The sequence below is a fragment of the Pleurodeles waltl genome, chromosome 4_1, assembly GCF_031143425.1.
Source record: "Pleurodeles waltl isolate 20211129_DDA chromosome 4_1, aPleWal1.hap1.20221129, whole genome shotgun sequence".
NCBI classification, from domain to species: domain Eukaryota; kingdom Metazoa; phylum Chordata; class Amphibia; order Caudata; family Salamandridae; genus Pleurodeles; species Pleurodeles waltl.
In genome coordinates, this window is record NC_090442.1 from 733,169,223 (window position 1) to 733,195,194 (window position 25,972).

Sequence of the window (25,972 nt, forward strand, 5' to 3'; positions counted from 1 at the left end):
CCATCTAGTACTTGGAAGGTGAGGCTGCAGTTTTGTGTGTCCGGGGAGGGTGTGATAGAGTGAATTGTCCTTGTGGCCTTTTGTGCACTGCCTGGGGAAGTGTGCGCTTGACTTCTCACTGTTGCGTTGGTTGGATGTTTGATCTGTGTGTAAGGAACGGGGATGATGTAGTGACGTAGCAAGTCTGGTTTGTTCTGTGTGTGTAAGGACAGCAGAAGGTGTAGTGCTGAGATGTGTCTGGGTATGCATGGCTTGGGACTGCGTGGCGTAGAATGTTGAGTGTGTGTACTAAGAGAATGAATGTGATGGTGCATGGAACGCTGGTGTCTGTGTGCTGGGTGAAGCCTGGGACAGGATTACAGACTGAGGGAGAATGGAGTCCAAGCAAGGCCTACCTGCTGTTACTGTAACCTGACGGCCTAACATGGAATCCATCACTTACCTCCCACTTGCATGGTTCCAGACCCTCGTGTGAAGACGCTGCCCTCCAAATACAATAGCCCACCTTTGATTGTGGTGGGGGGTGCAGCTTTGCAGAGTGGCCTAACTGATGTTCAAGGGTGGTTATCTAAGTCGAGCCCATTAACATCCGAGGTCTTGTTTGGCTACCTCAGCATTGTGCTACAGGTACGAATGACAACTCCTAGCTACTGACCTGGACTAATAGCCGTGGACCTCAAAACTCTCTTTGTTATCTCTCTCACTATGTGTGTTCCTGTGTTTATTTGACCTCCCTCTAAACAGGTTTCTTTCTTCTATAAGTATGCTTTCTTCTTCACCCATGTGTAAATAATGCACACCCTTTCCTGCTACTATACCTCGTGGCCATGGTTTTGCTAATCCACCTGATTACTCTTTTCGTGTGTTATTGCTTGTTGTGCTTTGAAGCTGAACAACTGACATTCTTTGCACATTACGAATAATAAACTGAACTACACGAAGAGTAACCTCAGATAGCCCCACAACCTGCCAAAAAGAGTTTACACAATTTCCTTCTTGCACGTACACAGACTATTTCTGCATTGATAGGGGCAATTGGGCTGATAGAATTGCACCTTCAATCACACAAATATTTAATTGAAGGATTTCATTTACATAGAATAAAATATTGCATTGGCATAGATTATACAATTGAAGTATTGCTTCTCTGTTTTTGCACACAATGTCTAATTGAGGGACTGCTTTCCAATGTTCACACACAATACATGCGAACATTGGATTAAGGTTTTTTATGTATTTTATCAGTACACGTAATTTATGGCATTCTTCTATGCATTTACACATAATATACAACTCAGGGACTGTCTCCCTGCCTTACACGTAAATTAAATAGGATTGTTATGCCTGTTTCTAAAGATTTTTGAACTGAGAGGATGGCTCTGGTTGTAGCCAAAATATTCAAATGAGGAATTGAGATTCCACATTCCCACAATAAAAGGGGTTCTTGTTACAACAGCTGTTAAACTGCAGCCTCGAATTCCTGCCAAACCATCAGGGGCTTGTGTCAGTCCTATACACTCAATGCAGAAAGATGTACGTGGGCACAGTGAAGTATTCCAAAGACATCCTTCAGATAACTTTCAATATGTGCAGTAGTGGCTGTTACTGAACGTAACAGACTAATAGGGTTTGTATTTTTTAAATGTCACACAGTACACACATGTTGCAATCAAAAGTGCATCCCCCAAATAGGAGTTCATGTCTGCCCTGTTTATTGGGAAAAATGCCTGGCAAGCACCAGGACATTCAGATTTTGGCAAGGTAAGCACCAAAATCCTCCTGCTTTGCCCAGTTTTAAGGGCAAGACTTCTAATAGATGATAATTATTGCATGCAATGCATTCAGCACGCATTAATGACAGTTTTTATCTCAATTACCACTCATAAAACCAGGCCATTTGTAATAAGGGCCCAAGAGTGTCTAAGTGCATGGTGATCATGAGCATTAATGCTTTCCCACCTCGACTATTTTAACGGACTGTACCTTGAGCCCTCTTTAAACTATGTAAATTACAGAGATTTTAGAATGCAGCTGAAACACAGCCCGTTAGTCTCCCAATACAGCCTCACATGCCAGCTCTCATCTCCGTACACTGTTTGCAGGTGGCAAGACATGTCACCTTTTAAAGCCAAGTACGTAGCACATCGAACTTCCAAAGGAATGGGACAGCTTCAGTGTTCACCAACTACAAACCAATCTCCCTGCTACCATTCTCTGGCAAGGTCTTAGGGAAAATTAATAACAGATGCCTTACCGAATAACTCAGCAACTACCAACTCCTCAACACCACTCATTCTGGTTTCTAACCTAACCCCAGCACAGAAACATCACTCATCACCCCCATGGATGACATCCACATGACTATGGATGTAGGAGATATAGTGGCCCTCATCTTCGTGGACCTCTCTACAGCATTTGACATGGTCTTCCACCTCATCCTTATGCAAGGACATGCATTCCAATGGATCTACTCCTTCATGACTTGAAGGACCCAGTCAGTCAGCCTGGCAATGTACACCCCATACACCCACAATGTCTTCTGCTGTGTTCCACAAGGATACTTCCTGAGCCCGACCCTTTTCAACGCATACTTGATCCCTCATGCCACCATTGTCAGCTCCCATGACATCAAAGCCCTCTCCTACGCAGAAGACATGCAACTCATTATCACGTCACAGACATGACGCCCAGTACCTGGATCAAGTTTAATATCTGGATGACTGAAGTCCCCTATTGGATGAAGACCAACTATCTGAAGCTGAACACTGAAAAGAACCAAATCATGATCTTCAGTAGGAGCACTTCCGCATGGGACTCCACCTGCCAGTCAACAGAGCTAGGACCAATATCCCACCCCCAACACCAATGTCTAGAACCTCAGGATCATTATTGATGAAAAAACTCTACAAACTGCCTAAATCAACGCCATCACCACCTCATGCTTTCATACCCTGAAAATGCTGAGGAAGGTTTTCAAATGGCTCCCAATCAGCACCTGGAAAAACCATTGCACACATTCTTGTCACAAGCAAGCTGGACTATGGGAACACCCTCTATGCCGGGACCAACAAAAATCTCACCAGAAGGCTGCAGACCATTCAGAACTCAGTGTCCAGAATCACTCTCAATCTCCCATGCCACATTCACATCAGACCATACTTGAAAGAGCCCCACTGACTTCTCCTACACAAATGAGCACAATTCAAACTCCTCACTTTCAAGGCACTACAGTGCACTATCCCACCATACCTCAATAGACACATCTGCTTTCACACACCTTCCAGATACTTCTACTCGTCTGGAATCCTATTTGCACACATCCCATGCATACGGAAAACCAAATCTGGTGATCGAGCCTTCTCATACATTGTTCCTAAAGAGTGGAATGACCTGTTGCTACACATGAGAGCATCCTCCTCACTTCTTGTGTCCTGCACGAAGCTGAAGCCCAAGCTTTTGGAGAAGTCCCACTAGGCCCTAGGTTTGGTTTGATTCACACCGTAGAATACCTTCCCGGATGACAGTGGGCTCTTCAAAATGACATGATGTGAAATACCATCTCTTACTTTCCAAATAAACTCAGTACCTATAGCCAAACAAGTTCTATGCACCGTTTCTGAAGACTGCCTTTGAACCTCACACACCATACCTACCAGCTCCCATATAGCCAACTACATTTAATAGTACTGCGCTTCCAGGCACCCTATGCGAAGCGGAGTGATTTGTGGCCTGCATGGTGCTTACCCTTATGGATATCACGCCTCTTTCTTTCTTCTGGTGTGCTCCCCATTTCTCCAATCGTTCATTATTGATCTGACATTTTGAGTGAAGTGTGGGCCTTGGATTCCATCACAGACTCTGGATCTTAACACTTCAATCTGGTGTGTTTTTTCACTTCAGACGCTCTGGAGTCTGTTAATCGACATTTTGCTGCCCTAGAAACTGGGCCAGTGCGACAAGTTGGCATTAGATACATATGAACTCGGTGCCAAGGTGCAGTCTTCTATGAGGGCACTTGTCTGCTAGCATGAACTCTGTGACTCCTCTCTAGACACTATTATTTAAATACTGCACACACGATCCCCATTTCTTGTCTTTCAAGTCACTCACAAGCAATAAAAGTAAACCAATACTGCCATGAACCGGCCAGAAAGGGAACAGCAATCGAACAAGCTGGTAGTGAAGAGCAACAGGAAAAACAATGGAAGGAATAAGATGGAAGAAAAGGGAAAGAGAGAGACTGAAGAAAGAAGTGAGAGCAGCTGTGCTTGATATCGACGCAGATATCAGGTAACGCTCCGACTGAGGGAAAGCATCTTACAAATATCACGGCTAAGGTATCGCAGTGACTCAATGGCGGAAACTCAAAGACGCTACTTAAGGATTGACGAGGCAGCTCTGCTTGTCCATTGTTACAACCTACTCTTCCCTTGTTACCCCTGATGTCAGGGCCAGCAGCAGGAAGGTGAAGTACATGGCTCTTAAAGTCATGTTTATTTTCAGTAATTTCAACCTCTAGTCTCTTCAGCAACAAACAGGAGGCTGTTAAAATGCGTGGTTATAAGAACATCTGCAAAGGGCAGTCCACTTTCAGAAAGGGTGATCCCATGTCAGCCAGGTCATATGGCAGATGTGTCATGGACCGTGTTAATAATAAGGAACTGGACTCTTGTTCTAAATCCAGTTCTACCCTCATTTCCGGTGTCTGCGTAATTCTCGTTGTGGCGCCACACAACAGCACAGGACAGAAGTTAACGGTGTAATTCCACCAGGGATATGCTTGATAACACTTTTGCTATATCTTGAATTTCGGAAGCTCGACGTCCATGCACAACTATCACAAAATCAGCACGTTTTCAATATATTTTTTAACTTAAATGTGCAGTTTTCGGTGCCCCTTCGGGCAGATCTGGAATCAGCGAGCCTTTACAAGGCAGCTCGTCCACACTGGTTTTCTCAATCTTCGTGACAGCGCGACTCCTCTGATTTTCTTAAACACATTGGCCCATATTTATACGTTTTGACGCTAAACTGCGCTAACGCAGTTTAGCGTAAAAAAATTTAGCGCCGTCTAACGCCATTCTGAAGCGCCATGCGGGCGCCGTATTTATGGAATGGCGTTAGCCGGCGCTAGCAGACCGGCGCTGCCTGGTGTGCGTGGAAAAAAACCACGTAGACCAGGCAGTGCCGGCGTAGGGGGAAAATGGCGTTAGGGCGTCTTAAAATGGGGCAAGTCAGGTTGAGGCAAAAAAATCGCCTCAACCCGATTTGCGCCATTTTTTTTGACGCCCAGACGCCATTTAAATGACTCCTGTCTTAGTAAAGACAGGAGTCATGCCCCCTTGCCCAATGGCCATGCCCAGGGGACTTATGTCCCCTGGGCATGGTCATTGGGCATAGTGGCATGTAGGGGGGCACAAATAAGGCCCCCCTATGCCACCAAAAAAAATTAAAAAATATAAAAAATTATACTTACCTGAACTTACCTGAATGTCCCTGGGGTGGGTCCCTCCATCCTTGGGTGTCCTCCTGGGGTGGGCAGGGGTGGCAGGGGGGGTCCCTGAGGGCAGGGGAGGGCACCTGTGGGCTCATTTTGAGCCCACAGGCCCCTTAACGCCTACCCTGACCCAGGCGTTAAATAGTGGCGCAAATGCGGGTTTTTTTGACCCGCCAACTCCCGGGCGTGATTTTTGCCCGGGAGTATAAATACGACGCATTTGCGTCGCCGTCATTTTTTTAGACGGGAACGCCTTCCTTGCATCTCATTAACGCAAGGAAGGCGTTCACGCAAAAAAAATGACTCTATTTGCCCATACTTTGGCACTAGACGCGTCTAACGCCAAAGTATAAATATGGCGTTAGTTTTGCGCCGAATTTGCGTCGAAAAAAACGACGCTAATTCGGCGCAAACGGAGTATAAATACGGGCCATTGTTTGTGGTGGTTTACATGTTTGCATCTTCTTAGCACACTTACTTAATGCACGAACCATTCTAAGTGGAATGAGTGCAAATATATTCCACATACTGTAACCCCGGCTGTCTGTGTGCACTGGGTTTTCTCATCAGGTGAATGGCTGTTATACTGTGAGTGGAGTTCACATGCTGCGCGGCATTGAAGGGGGCGATGGTAATGGCGCTGGACCAAAAAATTAGCTTCTTCCATCACATTTGAAGCCTTTGTGTCTTCTGTGGATGCTTCATGGGGCAGTCTTGGAGTCTTGCAGACCTCATGTTTAAGCCTTCCATGTAGGAATAAGGTAGAGACAACCATGATGTGACCGGCAGTATCACGAGAGACAGAATCAGACATCCCGACTACCTTTAGACAGACACCCCTCGGGAAAGGAGTCCAGCCTGAGTGTGTGGAATCCTTGGAAAAAGACAGCCACCATTTCAGCAGGCAGCCCATGTATAAGGTACAGATTTCAAGCAGACCCATACAGAGAATAAAGAAGGGCTTGTGAGAGCAGAACACCTACAATAGCAATCCAAAAGGATCCCTGGTTCCTAAAAGTTAAGGTCTAGGGCAGTATAATCCAGAATGCCCAGGCCAGACTTTTATAGTTACCAATGTTCAGAAACCATCCAGGCGAGATCCTAGAGGTGACCTTAACAAGATGTTGCTCTTCGAGACAGCTCCAGAAGCAATAAGCCCATGAGGCATAGGAAAGGTCTATAGGACAAACATAGGGGACTGGTGCTCCACAAGTTCTCCATACTGCCTCTTTGTTGGTTGCGGGGATAGTGGGCTTCCATTTTTCCTGAGGAAATAAAAGACATCTTGTACAGCACAACAATCAGCCTTAAAGAACATCATGACCATTCTCTACACTGCAGAGAAACATAAGAGTAACCACTTGGATTAATAGCTGTTGTGGGATGTTTTAAATTACTCTGCAATGATTTTTGATAGACATGACTACATATGTCCATATGTTCCTTGCATATTTGCATTTTCTTCTCCATTTCTGTTATTTTTTCACTTTGACCGTAAAGTTCTAAGAGGTTGAACACACAATAAAATCTTGTATATTTCAAGAGTGTAGATTAAAAGGGAAAGAGTTGGGTAAGCATCCTTCTGACTATATTGAGTGGAATTTTGTCATTGATCCTTGTGATTTGGGTATTCAGAAGATTGAGTTACCAACAAGGGTGTGCTAATGATATGGAAAAATATTAGAGAATGCTAGAAAATGGGTTTCCAGTTGGCAGTGTTTTGCACTATGTCCAAGTAGGGACCCTAACTCTAGTCAGGGTAGGGGAGTCACACAGCTAAGACATGCTCACTCCCTTGGTAGCTTAGCACAAGCAGTCAGGCTTATCTCAGAAGCAATGTGTAATCTATTTGTCCAGAAAAAAACGAAACACAGAAACCCCAACTGGGGCTATCACAGCATCTTGACAGAGTTGTCCCCAACAGTCCAACGCCACTCGCAGGGGAGTGTGGGCCAGTCATTGAGGTGCACGGACCCTAGGTATAGTACCTTGAAAAACGAGGAGTAAAAAATGATGTTGCACAAAGTTGGGAAGGTGAGGCATCGCTGGAGCATGTGCGGTGTTGGTTCCTTACTGCTACCGGGGAGGTGAGGCGTCGGTTCCTTACTATTAGGCATGGGGGGTGATGCAGTGTTGCTGGTGAGGTGACGGTTCCTTACGACAAAGCAGGGTGGATGAATCCAGCAGATCAAGATGCAAAGTGTCCACTTTGCAGTGTTGCATTCACACCACGGGGCCACAGGTGCTGCGGCGGATTTGGGTGTTACAGACTTCGGTGACACAGCGCTTGGAACTCAAGCTTTGGCAGGACTTTAGAGGTGCCGCAGCGGATCTGGGCTTGTGTTGTAGGTCATGGTCGTTGCACTCAGTGGGCACCACTGCTCCAGAGCAGGCGGCGACTTTGAGTCAGACAGCGGCACCAGTTCTTATGTCACTCTGGAGTCGATGTGTTTGGTTTCTTCTTGGTTGCATCAGAGCTCTCGTCCAAGGCCCAGGAACTGGATTTGGCACCAATTGGCAAGTCAGGACTCTCAGCAAGAGAGTGCAGGCACTGGCAGGTGAAGTCTTTGATGGCCCTGAGACTTCTTAACAGGAGGCAAGCTCAGTTCAAGTACTTGGAGAACCTTGAAAAGCACAATGTAGAAAGCAAAATCCAGTTGTTTCACTCCGAGGACAGAAGCAGCAAGCAGCAGGCCAGCACAACGAAGCAACAGGCAAAGTGGCACTCCCTTCTACAGCATCCAGCTCATCTTCTTGGCAGCATATCCTCAGTCCAGAAGTATTCTAACTATGTGGTGTCAGAGGTCCAGTACTTATACCCATTTCGGTCTTTGAAGTAGAAAAACTTCAAAGAGAAGTCTTTGTAGTGCACAAGACCCTGCCTTTCCCCACCCTGGTCCCAGGCGCACTCCAGGGGGGTGGACACTACTTTGTGTGAGGACACGCACAGTCTTATGCAGGTGCAAGTGCCAGCTCATCCCACCACTCTAGCTCAGGAAGACCAATCAGGAAATGTAGGGCACACCTCAGCTCCCTTTGTGTGACTGTCTAGAGTGAATTCAAAAACAGCCCAACTGCCATACTGAACCAAATGTGTATTCCTCAGACAGGCCGAGGCACAAAATGGGTAAGCAAGAACATGCCCATTTGCTAAAAGTGCCCTTCTCAAACCTATAATTCAAAAACAATCTTCACCAACATATGTATTTCTAAATTGTGAGTTCAGAGACCCTAAACTACATATCTTTATCTGGTCCCAATGGGAAATGATACTTAAAAGATATTTCAAGGCAATCCCCATGCTACAGTATGGGAGAGATAGGTCTTGCAATAGGGAAAACCACCCTACCTTTTAGATACACTGCACCCTGCCCATGGGGCTGCCTTGGGTGTATTTTAAGGGTAATTTTAATTAAATAAAAGTGGAGGTTTAGGCTTGGCAAGTGGGGCACTTGCCAGGTCAAAGTGGCAGTTTAGAACTGGCCACACAGATACTGCAGTGGCAGGTCTGAGACATGTTTATAGGGGTACTCCTGTGGACTGCACAGCCAGTGCTGCAATCCCACTAGTAGCATTTGTTTTACAGGCCCTGGACATACATGGTGCACTACACTAGGAACTTACTTGTAAATCCAATATGCCAATCATGGATAAACCAATCACTAAAACAATTTAGACAAAGAGCACTTGCACTCTAGCACTGGTCAGCAGGGTAGAGTGCCCAGAGTCCTAAAGCGAGCTAAACCTAAATCCAACCCAGGATCAAAGAGAGGAGGTCAGAAGCAAAAAGACAGGGAAACCACGCCAAGAGCAAACAGGTCTAACAGAGAATATCTGCAAATATATGAGAACATTAATGTGTCACCCACAATCCAACATGAAAGATTATTTGCAATCAATGCTGGTGAGTCATTTGCTTTATACCAGCATGATGCAACACATTTTCTGGAAGACATAAGCGCCTCTCCGTGCACTGAGATGAGAGTTACTGTGTGTTGCTGGAGGGAAATTCTTGTTCTAAGTTCTATCCAGCTTGAATAAACCAACCATGAATGAAGTTCAGCCATGGTGTGATTCTGGTGAGGAAGTACAAGGATAATAATAATAAGTGGGGACATTGTAAGGTAAATGTACCAGAAAAAACATTTGCAAATTCTGACTGGGTTAATATTAAATTTCCATATGTAGTTAAAAAAAGTGTTGGAGACATTTGCAAGACTTCTTAAGGTTCATTATGAGAAATGCAACTGAAATGCAAGCAGGAAAGGAGTAGAATAAGAAAAAGTTGGTCAAGTACGGGAAGGAAGATCAGACATTCTAAAAGTGCATGGATGGGACAGATTTTGAGAGTGAGTATGGTTAAAGGACACTTGAGGTTGGTGGTGTTTGTGTTTTGGTAGACTAAGCATAATCCACAACAGCAGTAAGAATAACAGTCATTTAACGATTATCAGTGATGTATATTTTGTGCTTTTTCGATGTTTTATTTGGATTTTGATGTTTGATATTGTTTGATGTTTATTATTGAGACATGGCATGTTTGATGTAATGGGTTCTTATGTATTTTCGGACCTGATGTATCATTCTCATTTGCAAACCCCATATGTGCAATTGGCACCCTTAACTGGTTTGCAAATGGGAATGCAATTTGAGATGTGATATATGTACTAATAGGTTACTTTGCAATTTGTCTGATTGCAGTGGGTTGTAAAACAACATACCTAACCTCTAGTTACTGAGCAGATTTCAATTTGCAACCCCCTGTGATTGGCTGGCTCTGTAGCAATGGAGACCTGCAAGGGACATAAAACCTCAGTCTCTGCACTTGCTTCCAAAAAGGAATATATATTTTTTAAAGCACCGTGTGTCCCTTAAAGTAACCAGTGCTGCCTTTAAAAAAGTTTCCTGCTAAGCAAAATATTGGGAAAGCAATCAAGCTGAGAGCAATCTGAAAGGAGAAATGTCTCAAAATAATCAGTTACCACCTCCTTTTAGGTGTTGGTAACTGGCGAATAGTTTGTGACTACAATTGTGATACAATTTCAATGTGCAATTAGGAGAAGACACCCCTTTTACATCTCTTCTAAATATGATTCAGGAGAGATAGCAAAACCAATTCTGCAAGTCGGAAATGCGCAAAATAGAATTCACACATACCAAAAAGCCAATTTGCGGTCAAACTCCATAATTTTTCAATCATAGAGGTTACCACCAGATCATTTCATTATGACATCCAAGATGTGACATTATTACTCTGCTGTATTCATCTATTACAGTTGAGTAGTGACATTAGAGGGAGCCTGAGCTAGCATAAAAAGCGAATTCCTTATCAGAACACCAATTACTACCTAAGCAGTGGGGTACCTTACAGTTCCATGGATTTTTATTTTGAATGCTAGTTTTGAAATGGGCAAAGTTTAAAAAAACACAACAAGAGAAATAATTTTCATACTCTCAAATGACCACAGTTGGCCCAGGAGCTGTTTGCCTGGTATTCCTCCATCCACTGTTAAACACTCCTATGCCAGGATATTCCTGTGCTGCATATTGTAAAGCCACAGCACAAAGAAGGACCCTGTAGCCCCGAGGTGCAGAGGGGCACCCAACCAACCCTTCAGGGGCCTCCAAACTTTCACAGGTACCAAATTCAGCCCAGGGCCAATGAATATCTGTGAAATATAGGAACCCCTGAGCCATATCATTTTGCGTTATGCCATTGTTGTAATGTAAATGGATGCCAAACATCCTCTAGTACCCAACTAGACCTTCCTGTTAGAATCATTATTTCCACACACTCCGGACATTCACGTCATGTTATTTTGATTCTACACACCAGTTTATGCATATCGCCTAGAACAGCATTTAAAACTCAAAAAATAAAAATACCAGGAAAATAAAAGTTCTTAATGCAAATGATTGGGTCATAAAAGAGTAACCAAATCAGAAATGTCCAGGACAGCTAGTTTACACTGCCAAAATAATTGATTTTAATCAATGTAAGATACATTTGCAATTAAAAAAATTGTATTTGGAAAAGAAGTGGAATTGGTGTGTGCTTTGGTTCTGATCCCTGACCACTAGCTTTCAGGGAGCAGTCCATGACACTTCTGATAGGGTGACCACTTGGCATGGAGGCACATTTAGAATGGGACTGTAAAGAATTCAGAACAATGGATCAAAGTTCAGGACAGAAATTCAGGACAAACGGTCAAAATTCAGGACAAAAAGAAGAGCGGCCACAACCCACTGGTTTATCAATGCATTTATTTACTATTTTTTATATTGCACTACTTATTCACTGTGCTGTGTATGAGATTGCTTCTAGTTATGCTACATTCAGATGGCACATTATGACCTTGTTCAGTAGTAACTGATGCCCTTAAGCACAGTATCAAGGGCATCTCTCCTATCTTTCTTGGAGGGAAAGCAACAACAACATTTTGATTATGTTTCTAAACATTTTTAATATGCGTGGCAAACAGTTTGGAAACATTAAGGTAAGTGACTTTTCACCTTCTGCTAGTTTAGGAAAGTTGAACAAACACATCTGGCTCACCTGACCCTCCACTAGACGTCAAACTTAAAAAAATAATGAGGCAGAGCAGATGGTATGGGTGACAGTCTCACACCAAATGTCAGGCTGCAAGGTATCCACAACTTGTCTATAGTCTCATAGCACCAAGAACGCCCACCTGATGCATTAAAGTGTGGGTCAGGGACTCTATATTTATCTCAGAAGTGGGAGCCTGACCACGAGAAAGAGAATTAAATAGGAGGACGAAGTCAAGATCAGGTGAGAGATCCACAGCAACTGATTCAAAGGAGCATTGCTAAGAACTGGATAAATAAGAAAGAGTAGAACAATCAGATAGGCCCTCCATGAGTGCTGGAAAGTTTTGCATACCTGCAAAGTAGTCTTAGCAGAGAGGTCAGAAACAGAAGAGGCACCGTCAAATGGTTGAATAAGCAGGACCGACCCACCTTGGCAAACTCTGCCGGTGTGATGGTCCATTGGTAGTGCTTGTGGAGAGCCCTGGCCAATTGCCCACTTTGTCCATGTCTTAAAATTGCTTTGCAATTGAGCTAATCCTGAAGCAGGGGTCTGGCCCATCCCTAAGTGAGAAAAAGCATATAGACCCTTCAGAATATTTGGTATACAAATAACACAACAAACAAAATATAATAGCATAATAAAGACTCTAAAATGTAGTAAGGGGTTAACACATGGAAGTGATTCAATGTAGTATATTAGATTACAACATTGCATTGACAATTATTTGTATTGGAAGTTTCTAAACATGAACATCAGAACATTGACAAACCCATGAGTGAACAATGCATATGAATTGTCAGGTATCCCAATATTATTTTTATGGATGGAGGAACATTACAGGCTTTTGAAGCATATACAAGAGAGGCTTATACACAGGATCCATCTTGAACCATATTACTTGAATGTGTTCTCAAATATCACTATCAAGTAAACCAGACCCATGAAGTAAATTGATTTGACTTAAATCACACAATTTAGTCATGCGGGTGAGCCAGGATTTGAACCTAGGTTTTCTGGCCACACATAGTGCAATTAAGCAACTGACTAGATCACTTTCTTTTTCTAAATCCCCTTTATCACCAGAGGACAATGTTTTTGAACAATTCTGTTAGATGAATGGTAAGTACACTGTGTTACGTAAATACGGACCACAGGTTAATTTGACACAATGTCTAAAAGAAAAAGTACATTTTGATGGTGATGGACTGCAGGACAACATATGCTAACATCACTGGCTTTCTCAATGGCTGAAGGGCATTTCAAAACGTATGGAGATGTGATCTTGAGTGCAATGGGGTTGTGATCAGAGAGCCTGGAGGCGGAATCAAGGGCGTAGCTAAAAAGAACAAAATATTCTGTGACTATTTATGATCTGTCACCATCAGGTAACTGCACATAAAATGAAAAGTAAATGCAAGTTTGAAAAAAGCAGTGGCAGAAACACTATTTTATGTTATGAAACCTCTGTTGGTTAATGTGATCACTGCAGATGTTTGTGTGTGCAACCAGAAGCCCATTGAACTGAATTCTGTTTGGTTAAACAGGGAATAGTTATATGTTTTCTTAATACTAGGCGGTCCCAGCTCATCATAGAAAGCACTGTCAATGTATAAGTCGTTATTTTAAATTTGCATTGCACACAGAATAAGATAGGCTACCGCACAATGTGGACCTAAGTTTAGGTTAAAATCAAGAAAAGTATTTTCAAAGTGAACATTTAAGTAATATGGAGATTGCATCTAGCGCAAACAGTTTCACAACTGCCTATTGAAAGCACACACTCTACAACTCAGCTTGGAACACCCCCTACAATACCTCTCAAAAACAATAAATCTTTGCCTTCAGAAAGTTTAACTGTCCCCATAAATTAAGGCCTCTACTGGCTTCCAAGCATCTTTTATATTAACCAACTGCACAGATCTGAATTATTTTTTAGGTAGCTGGCACCCTGGTGAGAAGGCTTGATTCTTGTTTATGTATCTGCCCTCCCTCGGAATCACAGCACGGGAGACATTCTATCAGCAGGCATTTAAATTGCAACATATATATTTTAGCACAAGGGCTAACATTTCAGACAAATGCTATCCATTGAACTCTTTATCACAGACAACAGACATTAGTGTTATTTCACATTGTGTGAAAATTACAGACGAATGGTCACCTTAACTTCTAAGCTTTTTTTTCACAGCTTCCATCAGTCGGGCAGTGCCAGTTTGATTAGTTGGTACCTGTAGGCATCGCCAGTCTAGCAATGCTGTAATCGCCAGGAAGTTGTTAACTGGAGCATTTATTCCAGTCACAAAGCTCAATGCACTTAATTCACCCAACCAATTAAACCAATGGGTTTTGACTTGAATGCATCTTAATTTTGGAACTCGCGGGGCTCCATCAATCAAGCTTAAGATCTGGCTGCTGTCACACTATGACTGATACAAAGGTACCATTTTGGACGTGCACAGAAAATGTGAAACAAAATAATTTCTCGTGTGATTAATAAAGCTGTCTGACTTGGTATTTCTTACAGAAGGTACCAGTCCAAATCTACTTTATATTGCAAGAGTTCAGACAACTTAAGCCAACCAATCGCTCTAAACAAAATTATTATACTTTTCTGGAATAATGTATATTTTTGTTCATTTACCTAACTGGCAGTCAGTCAGCAAAAGATTTAGTGCTAGTGGGTTGGCAGCGCTATAAATGAAAATTCCTCCGCTTGTGGTCAGATATGCATGTGGGGGATGGCCCAACATGCCACTGGGTAGGGATTAGATTGGTCTGTTCTGGGGATGTTGCTCGACATGCTGATAATTCCAGTGGAGGTGTGGGGGTAGAGCCAGTTATATTCCAGGCTCCAGGGGTGGGTATAGTAAATCTACAATTACCTGTCTACACTTAATGACAATATTTTAGAAGTCACATTCTGGCTACAATACTTTGGCACAGTATTTTTATGTTCTATAGTCTGACATACACCCCTTGCATACAGTGTCAGGGCCCATATCTTTTTACATGTCTATGATGTCCAGTCAGGCATCCAGATAAAGGACAGAGAGGTTTAGGACATCTTCTTGGGCATCTTGCATTCTAAGACATATCACTGACTATCATAAGCCTGGTGGTGTTCAATAGGCACATGCTTGGTGGGCATTCTGTCTATTTCTTTGTAGGTCAATTACCCTGTGCCATTCAGCAAACTGCCACCTCACACCTACTCACTGTGTCTGGATCCCGAAAGTGCATTCAAGATAACCTCTGTTCTTTCACCAGCTTCTGTAATAAACAATATGCCAATCCTACAGCAATTGTTTCTGGAATTTTACAGTAATCTGTGATTCGATTTCGCTGCAAAGGGCACACAAGCATATTTGTGCATCACGAAATACAGAAATTTCATTGTGAAAATACTTTAGACTTCCTCTCCGTTCATATGTTGCTTTATAGCTTAACATGATGGGGTATGCCCTGAACACTTCTTTATCAAAAAACACCCATTACAGTTTTGGGCTCTGTCTAACCCCTACACTACACTTCCTGTTAAAAACTAAATGTAAAACACTGCACTGCCCGTGCTCCTTTTTATGATGGCATAACATGAGCCTGCTCCTCTCTATGTCCATGCATAAAATGCTAAATAATGGGGTCAAAGCTCGGATTCTTTGAAACATACGAGTCTGAACATGTACATGCATAGCCAGCCTTCCCTCCTGAAATGTTTACATTCATGAACAAGTACTTGCAATTTAATAGTCTAGCATTTTCCTGAGTTAGAGCTATTGGCTTTGTAAATTCAGAACTGGACTTTGCTTGCCACATAAACTGGCCAACCCTGTCTCATTACTTCATCTTTTACTGACATGTTTTGGTGGTCACTGGAAGCGACTGACATCAGAAATCAGAAGCCCTTGAGGAGGGACGAGAAGATGACTGCACTACCTCACATTGTGTAAACATCTGAACAGAAATTGGAAAATAAGGCTGGAAAAGTATTTTCTTTTTATTTTAACAGAATGAAAAGTCTTGCAAGCACTCTTGCCTCGCATTTCAACGAGCAGAGAAGCCTGAGAAGATTTATGGTCCCAATAAGGGAGATAAGCAATGCCCTGTGTGCAATGTCATGAGTACTGTCAGGGAAGGGCTCTGGAGAGAGAGACTCCAGATGCGATGGGAGGCTAAGCAAGTTTCTAATCATTGCTTCTAGGTTTAGGTACATTCTACCAGAAAGGGCATATAGTGGCTTTTGTGAGCAGTAAGCTAAACAACCGGGTGTTTCTTTTGTAAAATAAGCTTATTTTAGGAGCCAAAGGTAAGGACAGCACTGGAATAAAGCTAAAACAAATATCAGCAACATGGGAGGAGGTGGAAGGAATGGAATGCTGCAATAAAACGCAGGCAGGTACCAGCCTAAAACACCCACAGTGAAAGGGGAGCACTAAAGAAATAACAGAAATAGTCCTTCACAGCAACAGATAAAGAAACCAAAGTTGAATAACACACCAGTTGGTCACTGCTTTGAAACAGAAAAAGGAGGGAGAAAAAGGCAGAACTGACCAATAGCAAACAATAATCTGTTAACAATGACTGCAACCAACAAATGAAATCACTTGAAGCCGTAAGACGTATACTAAAAGTATAAACGAGGTTGAATGCTTACGCTCGATCTAAAATTGGAGGAGAGGGGCAAGATAATGTAATCAGATGATATGAGGTAACAGACACTCTGGTACCAGTTCACAAACATTTTTACATGAATAAGTGTGACCACTCTTGACTTCTGACTTACTCCTGAATTTTCTGGCGTCACACAGTACTTATTTTGGGCTGCCGTTTTCCAGTGCTCGGCAATTAATTGCCAACACAGGCACGTATGACAGTCTGCCACGTGGTGACACTGTATAATTTAAAAATGAGCAGAATAGTTGTTTTATTAATTTAATATTCATTAAAATACCTGCAGCCCAAGCCATTCTTGTTGCTTTGATGGCCAGAAATAGTCTGATTTGTCACACTTGTAGGTGTGTGATGGTTAATAGTTGTGTTGGTTCTGTCACTGGTGGCGCAGTCAGGGGCAATGGGCAGTGAAAGCTGCAGTGTCCCCTGAACGAGGACACTAGCACTTTTTTCACTTTTATAAATTAAGCACTAGTTTCACATCTACTAATTGAAAAAAGCGTGTGAATCTTTTGTGTACTCCACGTTTTGTTTCAAATCATAGCTCCAAAAAAGGGGAATGGTTTTTAAAGTGTATTCCGCGATTGGGGGGCCCTATTTTCTACTCCCTTTGTGTGACTTAAGTCATGTAACTATTAAAGCCTGTAGGCATCCAAAGTGCTCCACGGGAAGATCATGTGTTAACATTTATTAGAAAAAACTGAGTTAATCTTGTTTATTTTGGCTATGTTCACAGTTCAGCTTTCATAGGCCTGCTAGCTTACTTTCAATAAAGTGATACTAAGGCATTCGTGGCAATGGTGTGACCAAAAATAACCCAAAATTATTCCTGAATTAAATGGGCATAGTTTTTTTGCCAGATAAAGGCAACATCCTTCAAAGTAAGTCTGAGAATCACCGACTGGGGCTACCTTATTTGGCAGCAACCATGCTCCAGGAATTATAAACAGCATCCAATCCTACAGTGCCTAGGGTAGAGCTTTAAGTGCTGAAGATAAAAAAGTGTAGCTTGCCACGCATATGCGTGATACAAGAGAACCTAGGGAACTTTACCACCAAAAAGTACTGGCTGTTTTCTCAAGTGTGACATCTTAATCATAAAACTGGAGTGGTTATCAAACCGAGTTTGTCATAGCTTTCCTAAAGTTATTACCAGCAGTCAAGCACATCCCTTGTGTCATATTAATTAGTTTTGTATATTTTTTGCTTCAGAAAGATACAGGTCTCAACAATTTTAACAGACAAAGATAGTTCATGTTCCCTTTCCAGAGAATTGCGAAAAGAGGTATCTTTAGTTTGGTGTATAGGCTTAAGCTGTGGCTCAGATCACGCCTCAGGGTTTTCAGAGAATTTTAGGGACAATGTCTCTGCTGAAAGTGACAATACACTCCAACTGATGCTGGCTCTGATTGTCCTGAGACTTAACTGGTTGTTTCAAGATTAAATAACTATGTTTTCTATGCAGTAATTGTCCTATTTAATTTCTGTGTATGCCCTCTTGACTTAAGCAAAGGCACAGGACTCTGTGCCTATGTAAACATGATATCACTCCATGCTTAATAACGCTAAGGGGGCATACTTTGCAACAGCTTGAAATGGAATGTGTGGGTTGACAATATAAATAAGAGTTTTTGCTGTATCCTGCGTCCCTGGAATACAAATGCATGAGAATGGAAGTATACTTTAATCTAGTATGTGAGCCACCAAATAGTTTTCCAAAGGTGAGTTTGTTCACTCTGGAATATGAAATTAATATCTAGCCTGTGGCAGTCTGTTGTGATGTGAACATAATCTAGAATGTAAAGTGTTCACCATTCCAGAGTAGGCAGTTGATCTGGAACCTCTGGAATGGTTGGACGCCACGTTGTGTTTCTCCTGATTAAACTTGGAAACGGAGATTGCTGTATGCCTGGAATTTTTATTCATGGCATTTTGGCAACAAATTTACTTTGACCAGGGGTACACACAACCTGGCTGTCGTTTCTGCTTTCTTACTTACTGGCCATATCAGAGCGCTGCTGCAACATTCCCTGGAGATTGGAGGGGACGTGTGAGCTACTTTGGGTACTCCGCACTTGTTGCTGTGGTTTTCCGGCTGTGTCCAAGTGCTGCTTCGTACTTTGCAGCGTTTCGGAGTGAGGGTAGTGTGTGTGCAGTCTTTTGGGACCGTTGCCGTGCACGCAGCAGCACCGCTCCCGTTCAGAGACTCTGAAGGAGAGGAGTCGCTCTGAAGTGGGTTCGTGGACGCAGTGCTCCTGCTCACAGCTCCTGTGGGAAAGGAGTGCCTCTCAAGCAGGTACGCACCAGACTTGCAATTGGGCAGAACCCCGGGAGGTGATGGGACCCTCTCGCAGTTTTCCTTGGCGCGTGCATGCGCTTGTGTGCTTCTTGCGCACATGTGCTTGTGCGTGGTCTACAGCCAGCAGTTCTTCTCTGGATATGAGCACGCGCTTGTGCGCGTTTTCAAGTGAAAATAGTTGTACCGGACATCGTGTCATAGTCAACACTTCCTCGTTGGAGGGGGAAAAAGACTAGGCTGCTCACTTTAGGAAGTAGCGGCCATCTTTGTTGATTTTAACTCTTCGTAGTGCTTAAAAAATAAATAAAAAATTGAACTGTTCCTTATTGGTGTTTTTTTGTTTGTTTTGTGTGTTTTGTCATGGCTGCATTGGGAAACACTATAACACCACCCATCTTTTTTACAACAGGCTGGCCAACCAGATATTTGTTGGGAGGATTGGATAAAGATGTGTGAAAAATATATTATAGCTCTCGATGGGCAACATTTTTCTCCAGCTAGGAAAAAGGCCATTTTACTAAGTGCTCTTGTCAATGAGGGCAAAAGAGTTTTTAAGTACTTACCAGCAGCGATGGGGCCTAATGATCAATCAATGGACGATGTCTACAAGGAAGCTGTAAAGAGGATGGAGAACAGATTTGCCAAAGAGGTTAATTTGGTTATGGCCTGGTACAAATTTTACACACAACCTCAAGCTGAACATGAGTCTATTGATGAATTTGTAGCAGACTGAGAGAACTTTCTATTAAATGCCGTTTTGGTAACATGACATAGGAACTTATCCGAGACCAGTTGATTGTTCAATGCAAGGACAAAAAAATACAAGAGAGGTTATGGGCAGCAAAGGATCCCATGGAGGCTATTGGAATGGCTAAGATAATCGAAGAATCGCAGCGGTATATGAAAGAATTGAACAGGCGGGACAAGACTACTGATGTTTCTTCAGTTAGTTCTGGTCATGATGACTGTGTTGAGAGTGAAGAGTGTGTACTTAAAAGAAAGGGCAAGCAGGAGTATGGATTTCCAGGAATGTCTAGGAACAAAGGGGACCAAGGTTCTCAAGTACTAAGAAATAAGAGATACTGTGCACAATGTGGTAGTATTTTTCATGACTCAGATTCTACGAAGTGTTTTGCGAGTAACAAGATTTGCAGGGGGTGTGGACGAAAGGACCACTATGCAAGAGTTTATAGAGAACCTAGCAAAGGGAACAAATATCCTAGTGTGGGGGTGGTCGGAGATACAGTTGAAGATATGTGTAAGGACAGAATTCTTGTAGTGAACGACGATTACAAACCTTTGTTTACGGGCATCTCTGAGAATAGGGGTAGAATGTTTAGACCTTCTGCTACTTTTACCGAGTGTGGGAAGAATGTGGAACTTATGATCAACTCTGGATCCATTTACACTATTATTCCGGAACAACTTGCTAAGAGGCATTGGATGAGTGTTAAACTTTTACCTAAAGATATCAATCTGGATGAGTACCAGGGTGAGTTTATAGACATTTTAGGGTACATGGAAGGTGACATCCAATATGGTTCCAGGTGTGTCAGGGGCAAGGTTTAGGTTTCAGCAGATGGACCGGCATTTCTGGGGTGGATGCATCAATTTGATCTGAATATTATGATACACCCTAGGGCCCCCAATCAGGTGTTAGTTGTAGAAGATCCCACTCTGGAAGACGTGTTAGCGGGTGCGAGAGATGTGTTTGATAAAAAGTTGGGATGTCTCAGGGGTACATTCATAGAGTGCGAGTGAAACCGATGCCATTCCTACTCAACAAAGATTGAGGAGAGTGCCTTTGTCTGTTTGTGTTGAGCTAAAGTGTCTATTGTGAAAGATGTTGGAAGAAGGAGTTATTGAGCCTATTGGGGCTTCGGAGTGGATTTCACCAGTGGTTATTACTCAAAAGGCGGATGGACATTTGAGATTCTGTGTTGACTTGCGTTCAGTAAATCAGAACATAGTAGTTGATATGTTCCCTCTTCCCAACATTAACGAGTTGTTGACTCTGGTGAAAGACATGAGGTATTTTTCCAAACTCGATTTGAGGAGTGCCTATCATCAGATCAGTTTGCATGAGGACTCCAAATCACTCACAGCTTTCGTCACTACAGAAGGGACCTTTCAATTTAAACACTTACCGTTTGGATTGGCCTCCACAGCTAGTGTTTTTCAAAGGGCAATGGCCAAGGTCTTGGAGGGTGTAGACGATGTGATCTATTTTCAAGATGACATCTTAGTCATGGGAAAGACAGTAACTGATCATAATGTTACTTTGAGGTTGGTGTTAAAGAAATTGGAAGAGTCTGGTCTCACACTGAATCAGGAGAAATGTGTTTTTCTAACTGAGCAAGTAGAGTATTTGGGCTACACAGTTGCTATGGGATCTGTTAGGCCTAAACGCTCCTTGTTAGATGCTATAAGCAAGGCTCCCGTTCTGAGGGATAGGGACCAATTGAGGTCGTTCATGGGGCTGGTGGAGTACTATGCTAAGTTTGTGGAGAAATTTGCAGAGAAGCCAGAGATTTTAAAAAGATTGTTGCATAAGGGCAGTAGGTTTGAGTGGGAGGAGGAACAACAATTTTGTTTTGACAACATTAAAAAGGAGATATGTCGAGCTGGAATTTTAATAGTATTTGATAAGAATTTGAAATCTGCAACTCACAGTAGATGCCGGTGCATCTGGTTTGGGTGTAGTTCTTTCACAATATCATGATGGAGAAGAAAAGACGGTGGCGTTTGCCTCTCGTGCTCTAACACCGGCTGAAAGGAATTATTCAGTCATTGAGCGCGAAGCTTTAGCAGCAGCATGGGGTGCTGAATATTTTTGGGTGTATTTGTGGGTGTTGCCTTTTGTCATACGGACGGATCATAAACCACTGGTGAAAATCCTGTCTGCAGGAGGAGCGGGGAAGGGATCGGCTAGATTGGCTAGACTAGCAGCCAGACTTCAGGAGTATAATTATACCGTTGAATTTTTGAAGGGTTGGAAGAATGTTCAGGCTGATTGTTTGTCGAGGTTGTCATTGGATTGGGACGAGGTTGACGGTGTTGGTGTGAGAGGTGCTGACAAGGAGGGTGCTGTTGCCACTGTTCGTGATGCAGTGAATAGTGGGACTGGTTCCTTTTAGATGGTGCAATGGAGGGACGAAATGGATGGGGATGTGGTCATGAAAGATGTGGTTAGATTAATACAGTATGGAAAGGTGAAAGAGAGAGCAATCCTCCATTACCAGTGAGACCTTAGTTGAAGGTGCTTGATGAGTTGTCTGTTTGCAGTGATGATGTGATTATTAAGGGTGATTGTTTTACTCCCAAGGTAGGGTTGAGGTTCCGGATTTTTCAGTTAGCACATGAGGGGCATCTGGGGCAAGGTTTGACCACCAGAAGAGGGAGGGAAAAGTTTTGGTGCCTGGGAATGGATAATCAAATCAGAGAATGGGTACAAAATTGTGGATTGTGTAAAGCAAGTGAGAAGAGGTTGGTTCTTGAGAAGAGGTTGGTTCTTGAGAAGAGTGTGGGGGACACTCAGAGGACCCAGGAAAGCCTTGACACACGGTTTGTCTGGATTTTGTTGGACCATTGAATAAATTGTCGCCTGATATGAGATTTGCCATGGTGGTGGTGGATATGCACTCCAAGTGATTGGTAGTGAATTTTTGAGGGATATCACTATAAGAAGCACGATTGCAGTCTTGAAGGATATTTTTAAAAAAGAGGGGGCTCCGGTTGTTCTTATTACGGATAATGGGATGCAGCTTACATAGCATGAGATGGTACATTTTTTGCAGGCGTAAGGAGTTAAACATTCTCACACCTCATTGTATAATCCTAGAGGGAATGGGATAGCTGAGAGAGCCATTAGACTTCTCAAGGGAACCATACAACTAGCCTTAGCTAATCGCTATGACGTCAAGGAAACCATTCCCGATATGGTGTGGGCGTATTGTACCACATCACATAATGTCACAAATAGAATTCCTTTTGTTTCTATGTGGGGACGATTACCGGGTATTAAATTAGTTCCGGCTTGGTTGAAGGGTGAGTTGAATACTCATGTGGAAGTTCACAGACATGGTAGTGTTCAATCTCTTAATGAAAGGTGTGTACATACCAAGGTACGAGTAAAAGTAGGGGACTGGGTCAAAGTGAAATCGGGAAGGATCCAAGGGGGTTTGGCCAAGTTCAGGAGCCCTTTTTGGGTCCAGTGGGTTGGTACGTTTTTTGTGGTTTTTGGAAAATGGGGAAAGATGGAATTTTCGGAATGTGGCTTTATATCAAAAGGGAGGTATGTCAGAGGAGAGTGTTGATGACAGTTGCTCAGGAATGATGTTTGTGGGTGATGATGAAGTGGTTAGTGGGATGACTAGCAGTGCTCTGCAGAGGGGCTTGAGGAACAGAGTGATGTGTGTGGGATCGAGTATGGGAGTGATCCCATTCCAGGAAAGAGGATTAGGAAGCCACCTTCTTATTTGAGAGATTATGTTAGATAATGTACTTGTTGTTACAAATTTCATTTCATTTTATTGGTTAATCTTGCTGAATTCTATTTTTGTTGTTTGCTTCACTTTGGTTTTCTTTAGTTGTTATTTGCTGATGAACAGGGGAGGATGTTTTGTGATGTGAACATAATCTAGAATGTAAAGTGTTCACCATTCCAGAGTAGGCAGTTGATCTGGAACCTCTGGAATGGTTGGCTGCCGCGTTGTTTCTCCTGAATAAACTTGGAAACGGAGATTGCCCTATTCGTGACAAACTCCCTTCTTGACACTGCATATTAAATATATGTTTGAAGATCAGTTCATTTAAAACACACTTTGTTTTACAGATCCGCTGAAACACTGTAGTGAGCATTTGTTTTACTGTCAATCTCACACATTGTAGTTATATTTACATTTGCCTGCATACATCTGTTTTTGCATGACTTGATTTACCTTGATACAATTGTGATGTATTGTGATTGGGTGTGGGTTGTGAGAGGTGAAATAAGCAAAATCGCATGATCACCTTTTGGGCAGTGTGGTTGTAAGCAGATTTAGAAAAAATATTTATATATGATAAAACAGGGAAGTATTGCTATGTGTTAAATATTGTTTTGGTACCAATATGTGGCAAAGGCAAATGCTGTTAAGGATAAGCAGGCTATGATAGCCAATTTACAGAATACTTGATTTAATAATACCGCAGGGGTATTCAGAAATTGCCACCTTTTTTAATATGGAGCATTTCGGTTTTAAAAACATTTGTGTATTATTGCTACTTAATTCACTCCCTGTTTCCCCTCCTTGGCACTTACTCAATAATATGTTTATACATATCTGCTACACATTAATGGTGTTATTTAAAAACCATCCCGTGCAAGTTGGATTATTGCAGTTTGTTGCATGGTGATTTGCCACAGGTGTATAGACCATTACATTATATTACTTTCAAAATATACCTGAAAGATCATTAAGCAGGGTGACCACAGACTACATATTTAGGAAAATCAACACTACACTAGTCGACAGTCCAATTAATCCGTGACAAATGGGTTATATTTTGTTAATGGTATTTGTTAGAAATGGGGTCTTTGATTGACAGTCAGGTTACCCCCTGTTCAAGCAAGGACCCTCACTCTAGTCAGGGTAAAAGAGAATCACCCTCAGCTAACCCCTGCTTACCCCCTTGGTAGCTTGGCAGAGCAGTAGGCTTAACTTAAGAGTGCTAGGTGTAAAGTATTTGTACCAACACACACAGTAACTTAATGAAAACACTACAAAATGACACAACACAGGTTTAGAAAAAGAGGAAATATTTATCTAAACAAAACAAGACCAAAACGACAAAAATCCACCATACACAAGTCAAGTTATTAATTAAAAATCAAAAAGAGTCTTTAAGTAGTTTTAAAAATACACTAGCGCTGCTAGAGTGAAAATGTACCTGGTGTGCGTCAAAAATAACCCCGCACGGGCGGGTGTGCGTCAAAAATAACTCCGCATGGCGGTACTTGAGTCAAAAATCCAGCCGCACGATGATTTGAAAATCCCGCCGCGCAGGTTGCGATCTCCCAGCCTCCGTCAGCGATGCTGCGCGTCGTTTCTCCTGCTCCGTGCGTCGATTTTTCGGTCGCGTTTCCTGCGAGCGTCGTTTCTCAGCTGCGGAGCCGGCGGCACGTCGTTTTTTCAGCCGCAGATCGGATTTGCGTCAATCTTTTCCCCGCACAGCGCTCTGTGCTTGGATTTTCTTGTCTTTAGGCTGCCAGCTTCTCCTTTCAGGGTCCCAGGAACTGGATGGGCACCACAGGGCAGAGTAGGAGTCTCTCCAGAGACTCCAGGTGCTGGCAGAGAGAAGTCTTTGCTGTCCCTGAGACTTCAAACAACAGGAGGCAAGCTCTAGATCGACGTTACTCAAAGTACGGCCCGCGGGCCGGCAGCGGCCCCACAGACCTACCTTGGCGGCCCGCGAGACGCACAACGCCATATGATAATGGCTGCAGTATGTAAACATAGAAGAGGGCCGCAGGAGCATGCGCAACAGTGGCTTCTTTGCGCATGCTCCCGCGGCCCTCCTCTATGTTTACGTACGGCGGCCATTGTTTATGGCGTTACCGTGACGATCCTGGAAGCCAAAGCCCCATAAAAGTCAGCGCTTGCAGATAACTTTTACGGGGCTTTGTCGTCTGCTTCCTGTCACCAGCTCCACCTCTGCTGCCCGCCTGCCTGCCGTTCTACATTTGTGGCATCTTTACAGTGCTTTGAGTCAGGTAAGGCTCTTTGGTTATTTATTTATTTGTTTTTAATGTAGTGTGTGTTACTAGGGTAGGGGTGAGAGCAGATTGCGCTGTGTGTGTGCGCTGTGTGAGTGTGTTACTGGGGTAGGGGTGAGACAGATGGCGCTGTGTGTGTTACTGGGGTAGGGGTGAGAGCAGATGGCGCTGTGTGCAGATGGCGCAGTGTGTGTTACT

General features: G+C 43.0%; 1 protein-coding gene and 1 long non-coding RNA gene across 2 annotated transcripts in view; one reads left to right on the forward strand and one right to left on the reverse strand.

Annotated features, from left to right (window-relative positions):
• The window catches only part of LOC138288093 (collagen alpha-1(VII) chain-like), a 963,348-nt gene that overhangs the window by 142,205 nt on the left and 795,171 nt on the right, over positions 1–25,972 (forward strand). The gene's annotated exons all lie outside the window — the stretch shown is intronic.
• Positions 11,753–25,972, reverse strand: part of LOC138288094 (uncharacterized) — a 155,845-nt gene continuing 141,625 nt past the window's right edge. The window contains exon 3 of the long non-coding RNA XR_011202344.1: positions 11,753–12,610. This is a non-coding gene — a long non-coding RNA (uncharacterized lncRNA). The remainder of the gene's footprint in view (positions 12,611–25,972) is intronic.